The following is a 15,164-nucleotide window of genomic DNA, read 5'->3' as shown; positions in this document are numbered from 1 at the left end:
TGCGTAAACAAATCGATAAACGAATAGTATGGCCCTTACGGCAATTCATCGGCCGGCCGGAGTGGCCGTGCGGTTCTAGGCGCTACAGTCTGGAGCCGAGCGACCGCTACGGTCGCAGGTTCGAATCCTGTCTCGGTCATGGATGTGTGTGATGCCTTAGGTTTAATTAGTTCTAAGTTCTAGGTGATTGATGACCTCAGAAGTTAAGTCGCATAGTGCTCAGAGCAATTTGCAATTCATCAGGGCGAGAAACCACATAAACATAGAACACACTTATATTGATGAGATAGTTAACTAAACGGTTATAGCAGTGAATCTGTCAAATAAGTAAGACGCTAACAAGTTCTTCGTATACAAAAAAATAAACATTAAAGATATGTGCACTCTGTTTCAGGCTGCACCAATGGCTGACAAAAATGTGTGTGGCTTCGAATCGTGACTCCTGCAGCCTGCAAAGAGGTGAGCGAATTTTATGTTTTTCATTACAGCGTCGGGCGTAACGGTTCTTAATACTCCTTCATTATCTCCTAGACGCGTGGTCTACGGGTAGCGTCTTTGATTCATAATCAAAACGTCTTCCGTCCCGGGTTCCATCCCCGCCACTGCCTAAATTTTGATAAATAATCAGCATTGGCGGCCGAAGACTTCCGGCATAAGAAGTCAGCCTCATTCTGCCAACGGCCTTGTCAAAGAGGGCGGAGGAGCGGATAGAGTTTCAGGGCACTCTCTTGTCCTAGGGGTGGGAAATTGCCCCCAAAGGCGGAAGAATCAGCCATTATCAACGACATCCGGAGGCAGAAGGCAATGCAAACCACTGCATTAAAGACACGTAACGTGTATCCACAGGACATGTGGCCTGTAGTTGAAGAAGTGTCATGATGATCTCTCCATTGGCAAAAGATTCCGGAATAACCCCCCATTCGGATGTCCGGGAGGGGACTGCCAAGGGGGAGGTTACCATGAGATAAAGATTGAATAATCAACGAAAGGATAATGTTCTACGAGTCGGGGCGTGGAATGTCAGAAGCTTGAACATGGTAGGAAAACCAGAAAATCTGAAAATGGAAATGCAAAGGCTCAATCTAGATATAGTAGGGGTCAGTGAAGTGAAGTGGAAGGAAGACAAGGATTTCTGGTCAGATGAGTATCGGGTAACATCAACAGCAGCAGAAAATGGTATAAAAGGTGTAGGATTCGTTATGAATACGAAGGTAGGGCAGAGGGTCTGTTACTGTGAACACTTCAGTGACCGGGTTGTTCTAATCAGAATCGACAGCAGACCAACACCGACAACGATAGTTCAGGTATACATGCCGACGTCGCAAGCTGAAGATGAACAGATAGAGAAAGTGTATGAGGATATTGAAAGGGTAATGCAGTATGTAAAGGGGGACGAAAATCTAATAGTCATGGGTGACTGGAATGCAGTTGTAGGGGAAGGAGTAGAAGAAAAGGTTATAGGAGAATATGGGTTTGGGACAAGGAATGAAAGAGGAGAAAGACTAACTGAGTTCTGTAACAAGTTTCAACTAGTAATAGCGAATACCCTGTTCAAGAATCACAAGAGGAGGAGGTATACTTGGAAAAGGCCGCGAGATACGGGAAGATTTCAATTAGATTACATCATGGTCAGACAGAGATTCCGAAATCAGATATTGGATTGTAAGGCGTACCCAGGAGCAGATATAGACTCAGATCACGATATACTAGTGATGAAGAGTAGGCTGAAGTTCAAGACACCAGTCAGGAAGAATCAATACGCAAAGAAGTGAGATACGGAAATTCTATGGAATTACGAGATACGTTTGAAGTTCTCTAACTCTATAGATACAGCAATAAGTAGGCAGTACAGTTGAAGAGGAATGGACATATCTAAAAACGGCCATCACAGAAGTTGGGAAGGAAAACGTAGGTACAAAGAAGGTAGCTGCGAAGAAACCATGGGTAACAGAAGAAATACTTCAGTTGATTGATGAAAGGAGGAAGTACAAACATGTTCCGGGAATATCAGGAATACAGAAATGCAAGTCACTGAGGAATGAAATAAATAAGAAGTGCAGGGAAGCTAAGATGAAATGGCTGCAGGAAAAATGTAAAGACATCGAAAAAGATATGATTGTCCGAAGGACAGACTCAGCATACAGGAAAGTCAAAACAACCTTTGGTGACATTAAAAGCAACGATGGTAACATTAAGAGTGCAACGGGAATTCCACTGTTAAATGCAGAGGAGAGAGCAGATAGGTGGAAAGAATACATTGAAAGCCTCTGTGAGGGTGAAAATTTCTGTGATGTGATAGAAGAAGAAACAGGAGTCGATTTAGAAGAGATAGGGGATCCAGTACTAGAATCGGAATTTAAAAGAGCTTTGGAGGACTTACGGTCAAATAACGCAGAAGGGATAGATAACATTCCATCAGAATTACTAAAATCATTAGGGGAAGTGGCAACAAAACAATTATTCACGTTGGTGTGTAGAATATATGAGTCTGGCGACATACCATCTGACTTTCGGAAAAGCATCATCCACACAATTCCGAAGACGGCAACAGCTGACAAGTGCGAGAATTATCGCACAATCAGCTTAACAGCTCATGCATCGAAGCTGCTTACAAGAATAATATACAGAAGAATGGAAAAGAAAATTGAGAATGCGCTAGGTGACGATCAGTTTGGCTTTAGGAAAAGTAAAGGCACGAGAGAGGCAATTCTGACGTTACGGCTAATAATGGAAGCAAGGCTAAAGAAAAATCAAGACACGTTCATAGAATTTGTCGACCTGGAAAAAGCGTTCGACTATATAAAATGGTGCAAGCTGTTCGAGATACTGAAAAAAGTAGGGGTAAGCTATAGGGAGAGACGGGTCATATACAATACGTACAACAACCAAGAGGGAATAATAAGAGTGGACTATCAAGAACGAAGTGCTCGTATTAAGAAGGGTGTAAGACAAGGCTGTAGCCTTTCGCCCCTGCTCTTCAATCTGTACATCGAGGAAGCAATGATGGAAATAAAAGAAAGGTTCAGGAGTGGAATTAAAATACAAGGTGAAAGGATATCAGTGATACGATTCGCTGATGATATTGCTATCCTGAGTGAAAGTGAACAAGAATTAAATGATCTGCTGAACGAAATAAACAGTCTAATGAGTACACAGTATGGTTTGAGAGTAAATCAGAGAAAGACGAAGGTAATGAGAAGTAGAAATGAGAACAGCGAGGAACTTAACATCAGGATTGATGGTCACGAAGTCAGTGAAGTTAAGGAATTCTGCTACCTAGGCAGTAAAATAACCACTGACGGACGGAGCAAGGAAGACATCAAAAGCAGACTCGCTATGGCAAAAAAGGCATTTCTGTCAAGAGAAGTCTACTAATATCAAACACCGGCCTGAATTTCAGGAAGAAATTTCTGAGGATGTATGTCTGGAGCACAGCATTGTACGGTAGTGAAACATGGACTGTGGGAAAACCGGAACAGAAGAGAATCGAAGCGTTTGAGATGTGGTGCTATAGACGAATGTCTATAGGTAAGGAATGAGGAGGTTCTACGCAGAATCGGAGAGGAAAGGAATATGTGGAAAACACTGATAAGGAGAAGGGACAGGATGATAGGACATCTGCTAAGACATGAGGGAATGACTTCCATGGTACTAGAGGGAGCTGTAGAGGGCAAAAACTGTAGAGGAAGACAGAGATTGGAATACGTCAAGCAAATAATTGAGGACGTAGGTTGCAAGTGCTACTCTGAGTGAAGAGGTTAGCACAGGAAAGGAATTCGTGGCGGGCCGCATCAAACCAGTCAGTAGACTGATGACAAAAAAAAAAAAATATATATATATATATATATATATATATATATATATATATATATATATATATATCCTAGCACCCCCTGCCCCACTCCACGATTTTTTGTTTTTTAAACCGTTTGAGGCCGTATTACGCCTTTCAGTTGTTAGAGGCCGTATTACGATATTCAATTGTTAGAGGGCGTATTACGCTCTTCAGTTGTAGGCAACTGCTGCCCACCAGTGTTGTAGTGCATTGTCTCTGTTTACTAATGGAGCGATACACCTGGAGTGAGTACACTGATATGGTTGGTGCGTACTACGTAGCGCACCACAACGGACGCACTCCACAGCAGGTTTATCAAAGACAATATCCTAATCGCTGAATCCGGCATCATACGACCTTTGCTGCTGTGTACTAACATCTGTGTGAGACCGGGTCATTTAGCAGATTATCTGGACAGTGACGCCGTCACACGGTAAGAACGCAACAATTTGAGGAAGGTGTCCTGCATCATGTGGAGCGGGAAACTTCAATCAGCACTAGTGCAATTGCACGTAACATGGGGACGAATCAGACGAATGTAAGAACAGTCCTTCGAGAGCAATTGTTACGTCCACTTCACTTAGAGCGTGTGCACAACGTGGAACCAGTTGATTATCCTCCCAGAGCACAGTTTTCGCAGTGGTACCTGGAACAGTGTGAAATGCATCCTACATTTCCATCCTCTGTCTTGTTTGCCGATGAAGCAACGTTCGGCCGTGATGGAGTCTTCAACATGCGCAATTCGCATGTTTGGAGTGAGGATAACCCACATGCTACAGTTACTAGTGCTCATCAAGTGCGGTTCTTCGATAATATGTGGGTCGGTGTTGTTGGGGACTTTTTAATTGGCCAGTATCTTCTACCTAGGCCCTTAAATGACAGGCACTATTACAGTTTTCTCGCCAGAGCATTGACAGAATAGCTGGAAGACGTCCCGCTCCCCACAAGACAACGCATGTGGTTCCAACATGACGGGACGCCGGCACATTTCAGTCGTCGTGTGCGTCGATTCCTGGACCGACGGTTCCCAGAAACGTGGATTGGCAGAGGTGGTCCTGTATTATGGCCTGCTAAATCCCCAGATATGTCCCCTCTGGACTTTTTTGTGAGGGGAGAGATGCGCAACCTTGTTTACGCAACTCCTGTTGCATCAGAAGAGGATCTGGTTGCCCGGATAGTAGCAGCAGCAGGAACAATTCAGGATACTCCTGGGGTTTTTGCCCGTGTCAGACAGAACATGATCCGACGGTGTAACATTTGTTTACGTGTCAATGAAGGCATTTTTGAAAATCTACTGTAACTGAAATTGGGTTCTGTTAATGTGTTGTCTCTTGGTCATAAAAAAATGGAAAAATGTTTGTTGGTTTAATTAGTTTGTCGTCAGAGAAATCTTCCTCTACCCGTTTAAATACTCCTCGTAGGAAAAAATGACATTATGGAAAAATATTTGTTTTGATGTCCCCTACAACCTCCCAGAGATTGTCGGTTTAAATACTTTTCACCCTGTATAGCGTACGCACATACCATCAACTGAAGATGGTTGACTACATTACCGGAGACCATTTTCCTTGCGTTTCCACTTGTTACAGCCAACACCAACAAGTGCGCGAGCTACACGTAAACTGTAACCATTTTAACCACGTTTTATTAGTTTAATACGCCACACATATACATTATATTACTGGCAAAGTTCGGTCTTAGGCCATTTTCAAATAGTCTGAGTTACATTAAAAAAATTTTTTGTTGTGTGGTGACACACATTCGGTATGTGTGAAGCAACTTAAACCAATTAATAAATGCAAGGCTTCTGGTCCAGACTTATACGAATTAGGTTCCTTTCAGAGTATGCTTATGCGACAGCTCCATACTTAGCAATCATACACAACTGCTCTCTAGACGAAAGATCCGTACCTAAACACTGAAAAGTTGCACTGATCACACCAATATTCAACAAAGGCAGTAGTAATCCGTTAAATTACAGACCCTTATCATTAACATGAATGTACAATAGGATTGTGGAACACGTATTTTGTTCGAACATCATGAATTACCTCCAGAGAACGGTTTATTGACACACAGTCAACACGGATTCAGAAAACGACGTTCCTGTGAAATACAACTAGGTCTTTGTTCACACGAAACTTTGAGTGCTGTTGACAAGGGATCTCAAATTAATTCCATATTTCGAGATTTCCAGAAGGGTTTTGAAACTTTTAATCACCCTGCCTGCCTCTGAGAGTCGCCTAAGTTGTACTACTGGATCCGTGATTCCCTGCCAGAGAGGTCCAGTACGTGGTAAGTGAAGGAATGTTACAGAGTACAACAGAAATGATGTATGGCGTTCCTCGACGTTGTGTTACAGGCCCTCTGCTGTCCTTTATATAAACGATTTAGGAGACAACCTGAGCAGTCGTTTACAGGTGATGCTGTCATTTTCCGTCTAATAAAGTCATCGGGAGATCGAAACAAATTGCAAAACGATTTGGAAAAGATATCTGTATGGTGCGAAAATTAGCAGTTTACCATAAATAAGGAAAAGTGAGAGGTCATCCACATGAGTGCTAGAGGGAATCCGTTAAACTTATGTTACTTGATGAATCAGTCTAATCTAAAGGCAGTAAATTCAACTAAATACCTAGGAATTGCAAACAATGTAAATTGGAAAGAACACATAGAAACTGTTCTGGAGAAAGCGAACCAATGACTCCGATTTATTGGCAGAACACTTAGAAGATGCAACAGATTTACTAGGGAGACCGCTTACATTACGCTTGTCCGGTTATTGGAGGGTTGCTGCGCGGTGTGGTGTCCTTACCGGAAAGCTTTAACGGAGTACATCGAGGAAGTTCATAGAAGAACAGCCCGTTTCTTGTGATCGAGAAGTAAGGGAGAGACTGTCACTGACATGATACGGTCACCCCGGCCGGTCGCTGTTCGGAGTTGGAGTAATAAAGACTTACTGTGAAGCGTGATTTACAGAGTATCCACGTAGATGTAGGTGTAGAGGTGTGGAAACGTTCCTGCCCCCTCACAACACGAAACAAAATTTTAAATGTTTCACTGCCATCAGCAGTATAATTGAAAGTTGCCTCAAGTTTAAACCGTCGAGAATGTAATTTATATGCATGGTGCATTAAAGGAGTAAATCTGACAGCCTGCGGTGGTTAAAACGGTTCCACTATTCGGATGTTACATTGAGGTCCGTGGACCCGGACGTGAAGAAATTCTGTGAGTCACGTTAACTCGTGCTACCGCAGTAGAATCGAAGTCGCTTGTGTGTGACGTTTTTAATAACGTCACGTTTAAATGTACGCCAACGGCATTGCCGCAGTGGTAACACCGAAGAGCTGTCGGGCTGGGCTAGAGATTGGATGGGTGACCATCCGGTCTGTCGATCACTGTTGGCAAGCGGGGTGCACTCAGCCCTTGTGACGCAAACTGAGGAGCTGCTTGACTGAGAAATAGCGGCTCCGTTCAGGGAAACTGACATACGGCCGGGAGAGCGGTGTGCTCACCACGTGCCCCTCCATATCCGTATCCATCGACGTCTGTGGGCTGAGGATGACACGGCGGCCTGTGGGTACCTTTGGGCCTTCATAGCCTGTTTGGGAGGAGTGTAGTTTAGTTTTTTTTAATGTATGTCACAGTGTGTTACGTCCGTGAACAGGTTGTGGAAGCAGGAAGTTGATTTCCGAATAAGAAATATAAATGGTTCAAATGGCTCTGAGCACTATGGGACTTAACATCTATGGCCATCAGTCCCCTAGAAGTTAGAACTACTTAAACCTAAGTAACCTAAGGACATCACACACATCCATGCCCGAGGCAGGATCCGAACCTGCGACCGTAGCAGTCGCGCGGTTCCAGACTGAGCGCCTTAACCGCGAGACCACTGCGACCGGCTACGAAATATACTGGGTGTTACAAAAAGGTACGGCCAAAGTTTCAGGAAACATTCCTCACACAAAGAAAGAAAATATGTTATGTGGACAAGTGTCCGGAAACGCTTACTTTGCACGTTAGAGCTCATTTTATTACTTCTCTTCAAATTACATTAATCATGGAACGTAAACACACAACAACAGAATGAACCAGCGTGACTTCAAACACTTTGTTACAGGAAATGTTCAAAATGCCCTCCGTTAGCGAGGATACATGCATCCACCCTCCGTCGCATGGAATGATGCGCTGATGCAGCCGTAGAGAATGGCGTATTGTATCACAGCCGTCCAGAATACGAGCACGAAGAGTCTCTGCATTTGGTAGCGGGGTTGTGTACACAAGAGCTTTCAAATGCCCCCATAAATGGAAGTCAACATTACCTTCCTTCAATTGGGCCACCTGGCGGCGAGTCGAGGAATCACAGTACAAACTGACGAAACTAAAATGAGCTCTAATATGGAAATTATGCGTTTCCGGACACATGTCCACATAACATCTTTTCTTTATTTGTGTGTGAAGAATGTTTCCTGGAAGTTTGGCCGTACCTTTTTGTAACACCATGTATAGGCTCTTACCTAAAAAGAGTGATGCCGCTTTTCATGTCTTCCTAAACAAAAAAGAAAAACAGTCATGCTGCTTAATGCCATCGTGGTAGTTCAACAGCATTTGCTCGAAATACTCTCTTATTTTGCTTCCGGACAGAAAGTCTTTGGAGCGGCCAAGGGAAATGGGATAAGGGTACGCCTGGGTGTCCTTTAAAATTTGCCCCCTTCAACCCTTGGTTAGATTTGGCGAGGCGTGGTGGGATCCCTCCCACACACAAACACCCCGTCCCGTCGGGTTCCTGCCGTAGTCGGGCACAAATATGTAAAAATTGAAGTTCTTTATTTGTTTTATACATTGATTAAAACACTTTAATAAAAGCATGTTTTTATTGTTATTTGGATCATAAGCGCTGTTGTTAACATTCCAACTCTGAGAAGGATTCGGACAGACATACAGGCAGTCAGATAATGAGGGACAAAAACGGCTCTTCGAAGATAATTTTAAATCTTTACCTTTATTACACTTAGTTTGTAGCTGAGAGACAGCATTGTGTGTACCTTCCTTCGAACTCTATGATCAAGTAGGTTTTCTATCTCCTGATTTATATAAATCACTTACAAGGGTAGGCCACGACGTTTGGAACGCGGATTTACCGCAAACTTCGTACACTCGTAGTACTCCACGAGGACAACAAAATGTGTAACCAGTAATGCATACTCCTCAAGCGTTATTGGAAAAAAAACCAATACAATTTCGGTCGTCAAATACACACGAGTGCGTGGCCCGTATTATCACAAAGCGGCGGCAGCCGAGTGTTTAGCGTCAAGCCCCGTAATCGCTGGATCACAGGATCGAGTCCCGTTCGTCAGTTTTTTTTGTTTCTAACACAGTCATTTTCTTTATTATTTATATTACAGTTGATCTAATGGGAAAAATACGTGTAATCGGCTGAACGTTTGTTAAATTTACCATGTTATTTGAGATTCTAAAAGTTTTTATTATCACAATTAATATAATGTTCATAGCTATCGACTAGTAAACGAACAAACGCATAAAGTGATACTGAAAATGTATCCTTGTCTGTGCTTTGAGAAATCCCTCATACCTGGAACGAGCCCTCGTAAAAAGATGAAAAAACATAATGTTAAACGGCAACAGCTACACTGAATAAATGCTATGTTTCCGCATACGCAAGGTCTTTTGATGTTTTCAGTGGGGGGACAACACTCGTTAACATTTTCAAAAACCTCTGTTTCAGACGGTAATTTGGAAGCAAACCATGCATAACGCAGCATTTCCTTACAAATCGGTGCTGCTAATTAATCATGCAGTATCGACTGTATTTCAATAGCGTCTTCACGAGGAGCAATTTCTTGTTCTCTTTCGATTAAATACGAACAAATTTGAAGATACGGACAAGCATACATCTTCAGTATCACTATGCGTTTGGTCGTTTACTAGTCGATAGTGAACTACACTCCTGGAAATTGAAATAAGAACACCGTGAATTCATTGTCCCAGGAAGGGGAAACTTTATTGACACATTCCTGGGGTCAGATACATCACATGATCACACGGACAGAACCACAGTCACATAGACACAGGCAACAGAGCATGCACAATGTCCGCACTAGTACAGTGTATATCCACCTTTCGCAGCAATGCAGGCTGCTATTCTCCCATGGAGACGATCGTAGAGATTCTGGATGAAGTCCTGTGGAACGGCTTGCCATGCCTCAGTTGGACCAGCTTTCGTGCTGGACGTGCAGACCGCGTGAGACGACGCTTCATCCAGTCCCAAACATGCTCAATGGGGGACAGATCTGGAGATCTTGCTGGCCAGGGTAGTTGACTTACACCTTCTAGAGCACGTTGGGTGCCACGGGATACATGCGGACGTGCAATGTCCTGTTGGAACAGCAAGTTCCCTTGCCGGTCTAGGAATGGTAGAACGATGGGTTCGATGACGGTTTGGATGTACCGTGCACTATTCAGTGTCCCCTCGACGATCACCAGAGGTGTACGGCCAGTGTAGGAGATCGCTCCCCACACCATGATACCGGGTGTTGGCCCTGTGTGCCTCGGTCGTATGCAGTCCTGATTGTGGCGCTCACCTGCACGGCGCCAAACACGCATACGACCATCATTGGCACCAAGGCAGAAGCGACTCTCATCGCTGAAGACGACACGTCTCCATTCGTCCCTCCATTCACGCCTGTCGCGACACCACTGGAGGCGGGCTGCACGATGTTGGGGCGTGAGCGGAAGACGGCCTAACGGTGTGTGGGACCGTAGCCCAGCTTGATGGAGACGGTTGCGAATGGTCCTCGCCGATACCCCAGGAGCAACAGTGTCCCTAATTTGCTGGGAAGTGGCGGTGCGGTTCCCCTACGGCACTGCGTAGGATCCTACGGTCTTGGCGTGCATCCGTGCGTCGCTGCGGTCCGGTCCCAGGTCGACGGGCACGTGCACCTTCCGCCGACCACTGGCGACAACATCGATGTACTGTGGAGACCTCACGCCCCACGTGTTGAGCAATTCGGCGGTACGTCCACCCGGCCTCCCGCATGCCCACTATACGCCCTCGCTCAAAGTCCGTCAACTGCACATACGGTTCACGTCCACGCTGTCGCGGCATGCTACCAGTGTTAAAGACTGCGATGGAGCTCCGTATGCCACGGCAAACTGGCTGACACTGACGGCGGCGGTGCACAAATGGTGCGCAGCTAGCGCCATTCGACGGCCAACACCGCGGTTCCTGGTGTGTCCGCTGTGCCGTGCGTGTGATCATTGCTTGTACAGCCCTCTCGCAGTGTCCGGAGCAAGTATGGTGGGTCTGACACACCGGTGTCACTGTGTTCTTTTTTCCATTTCCAGGAGTGTGTATTATTTGTGATAATAAAAATTTGTTGACTGCCAGATAACATTGTAAATTTAATAAAAGTTCATCCGATTACATGTATTTTTCCCATTATATCAGTTGTAATAAAAATAGTAAAGAAAATGACTGTGTTGGAAAAAAAAAGTACGAACTGGACTCGATCCAGCGACGCAACGGTTACGGAGTTTGAACGCTAACTACTGTTCTTTTTTTTGTTTGGGGACATGTTTACTAATATTTTACGCTTCTTCATCAAATGGCGAAGAAAATTAACTGAAGGCAAAATAAACCAGAGAAGATGAATGTGTACTATGATTAGCTACACTTGTTTTTTATTTGATTTGTGCAGAAAATGTATTGAAGCTGAATGCAGAAATTGTTAGTAGGTTCAGTGGATAATTAAAAATAATTGTTATATTTGTATAGCATCTACCTTCAGCCACACACGTCCAAATTTTTCTATGTCTAAACATTCCTCTTCAAAGTGTTTTGTACATACTCTGGAATATTTTGTGAAGAGAAAATTACTCCTCCTTATTTTCTGGAGCCATATCTTTACTCGTTGTTCATGCTTCGAGAAACTAAAATATAAATCACACATAATCATTGTCCATGTCCTACACACACTTGACATGGTCTCCTACTGTAGCTTTATAGTAAACAAAATGGTTTGGACACACACATTATACGAAGACAATTACAGACTCCCACTCTATTGAATTTATCTGTCTCCCATCTTTCAGATCTATATACATAATCGACAACTCACTGCTAAATACATGGAGGATAGTATTTGCTGAAACAACAAACCATTCCCATTCCCGTTCCACTAGGAAATTTACGAGAGGAAGCGATTGTTTGTAAGCTTTTGTAAGAGCCGTAATATCTATTATACAGTTATAAAATCGTAAAAAACAGGTCTACAAAATCAAGCCTTAATTAAAATGCGTCTCGAAATTTTTTAACATAGTACCCGTGAAAAGTTGCTATCCCTCCTTTCCCATATTTTTCTTTGCATCCGTCGCAACATCAGTAATTCACCATCGCTACTACACTATCAAAAAACGGTGAAAACACAACAAAAAATCTTGATATTATTAACATCAAACGCCGCGGAAAGCACACACGCGCTGCGAAGTCCCGCAAACACGTGACTATCCTGGTTTAATGTTGACAACATGAGCAGAACACAATGATCACTCCAGAAATATTTACTGTATTGGTATATACACAGAGTTTTTATATCACGAGTCAGAGATAAATATTCACAGATTCTCTCTCTCTCTCTCTCTCTCTCTCTCTCGCGGTCGTAATGTCTTTGATACTATAAAACGTCCCCTTTGAACAATTATTACAAGACTGTGCTTAAACTGACACACAATAGTTTTTAGCGCAACGCAATCTGACTTTCAAAAATCCCTACGAAAGAATGGCCCTCACTAACATTAACCTATATGTTTCACAAATCACTTACCTCACAAAAATCTTCGATACTCGAACTACTGCAATACAGGGAGCGCCACTACTGCCAGCTAACTAAAAGATTCAAACTACGGAAGTCACTAACTACTGATAGGCACAGTTAGCAAATGAAAGATTTTAACAGAGAACAAACAATGTATTTACCTTTATAGTCATAATATATATATATCAGTTCATGACACCAATTCTTACAAATTTCAAAACTCCGCCATAACTCCGCCATCTCTCTCCCCACGTCCAGCACTGCTGGTGGTTCACCTCCAACTGCGCAACGCTACGCGCTGTTAGCATCCAGCTGCCGCTGCCCGACACTACAATGGCGAGTATTACAACAATGCCAACCAGCCACAGACTGCACACGGCACAGCCAGTGATTTTCATACAGAGCGCTACGTGGCGGCGGCGTTACCAATAAAAAAACCTAAACAGCCTACTTACAATACATATAAATAATGTCCACAGTTAGGCATAAGTAATTGCGCTAAATGAGAAAACGTGATAGTAAGAGAGTGATACTTCTGCTTGAATACGCGTTGTAAAGGTTTTGATCTGAATTCGTGATGTACAACCCAACTTCAGCTGTTTATGCGTTGCAGTACATCATGACCGATTCACTTACCGACGCGGCGATTTCGACCGGCGCGGCAAGGATTTCCACCAAAGAAATATGACACTTGTGAGGCACTTGTTTAAGATCGAAGAATCCCGTGAATACACACGCGTATGACATTCAACGGAGTTAAGTGAGGCCATAAAACTGTCACAGACTTTAATATTGCCCGTTATAATGATGTATATTCTCCGACTTAGAAAGTTGACGTGAAATTTTCATTTCTGCCCTTTAAATGAGATTTGGTAAGATTTTGTTGGACTCCCACTCTCCCCATCAGTAATTAGTACGTACCTCTTTTCAAGCAATAGCAATATTTCTGGGGCTGTCGCTACGTCTTTATAGCTCACAACAGACCAGTCGGATGGCTATAAAGCTAATCAGATTAAGGAGTCTACAAAGACGTGCTGAAAAGTAGTGCCTCTGAATTTCTTATTTGAGAACTCTCCAAGCTCTTATTCTTCATGTTTACATATTTATTTCTCAACTGAAAGTGTTCAAATGTGTGTAAAATCTTAACGGACTTAACTACTAAGGTTATTAGTCCCTAAGCTTACACACTACCTAACCTAAATTATCCTAAGGAGAAACATACACACCCATGCCCGTGGGAGGACTCGAACCTACGCCGGGACCAGCCGCGCCGGCCGAGGTGGCCGAGTGTTTCTAGGCGCTATAGTCTGGAACCGCGTGACGGCTACGGTCACAGGTTCGAATCCTGCCTCGGGCATGGATGTGTGCTGTCCTCAGGTTAGTTAGGTTTAAGCAGTTCTAAGTTCTAAGGGACTGATGACCTCAGTAGTTGAGTCCCTTAGTGCTTAGAACCAGTTGAACCATTTGACCAGCCGCACAGTCCATGACTGCAGCGCCATAGACCGCTCGGCTAATCCCGCGCGACTTTCTCAACTGAAGTCACCATGCCCGCATCTCGTGGTCGTGCGGTAGCGTTCTCGCTTCCCTCGCCGGGGTTTCCGGGTTCGATTCCCGGCGGGGTCAGGGATTTTCTCTGCCTCGTGATGGCTGGGTGTTGTGTGACGTTCTTAGGTTAGTTAGGTTTAAGTAGTTATAAGTTCTAGGGGACTGATGACCATAGATGTAAAGTCCCATAGTGCTCAGAGCCATTTGAACCATTTTTTTGAAGTCACCATGTCGGCGAATATATTTCTCAGAAAGAGAGACCCGTTGCTGATACCGTCAGTGTACAATATTTGACCTTGTCGATGGAACTACAGTCCGACCTCTTATTGCACTACATCATCATTATGAAAGTGAAATCCTCGAAAGTGAGCACTGAGTTTCGGCAAAGATGAAAATGGGATAGGAAAAAGTTGTGACTTTATGGAGGATAATCGCTGACAGTGAACCCAAGGTATCGCATTGTTGTAGATATCGCAGCTTGTTGTCTGGCATTGTTACGCTAAAGGAAAGAGTGGTCCATAGGTGGAGGATATCTTCGAATTCTAACCTGTTCCTCGCGCAACGACATAGCTAACTTACACACCGCCATGTTACACATTACAATTCGGATCCCTCTATCGGCAGAGGGTACCAAGCCGGCCCTCATACATGTAGACGTCTACGTATACAGGGTGGTCCATTGATCGTGACCTGGCCAAATAAATCACACAATAAGCGTCAAACGAAAACATTACAGAGAACGGAACACGTTTAGCTTGAAGGGGGAAACCAGATGGCGCTATGGTTGTCCCGCTAGATGGCGCTGCCATATGTCAAACGGACATCAACAGCGTTCTTTTACGTAGGAAGAATTTTTATAAAAAAGCTTTGACAGTATTAAAAAATAGCTTCGGAGACATAACTGCTCAGCCGGCCCTCATACATGTAGACGTCTACGTATACAGGGTGGT

The 15,164-nt window shown here is 43.8% G+C and overlaps 1 protein-coding gene across 1 annotated transcript in view; it reads left to right on the top strand.

The window, feature by feature from the left end:
• Positions 1-15,164, top strand: part of LOC126292291 (potassium voltage-gated channel protein eag) — a 1,528,023-nt gene that overhangs the window by 200,377 nt on the left and 1,312,482 nt on the right. Inside the window, exon 2 of the mRNA XM_049986211.1 lies at positions 395-459. The gene's annotated coding sequence lies outside the window, so the exon portion shown is untranslated. The remainder of the gene's footprint in view (positions 1-394; positions 460-15,164) is intronic.

This window comes from Schistocerca gregaria, chromosome 9, assembly GCF_023897955.1.
Source record: "Schistocerca gregaria isolate iqSchGreg1 chromosome 9, iqSchGreg1.2, whole genome shotgun sequence".
In the NCBI taxonomy this organism is placed as follows: Eukaryota; Metazoa; Arthropoda; class Insecta; order Orthoptera; family Acrididae; genus Schistocerca; species Schistocerca gregaria.
Note: the sequence above shows the minus strand (reverse complement) of the source record. Positions and strands in the feature narration are given on the sequence as shown.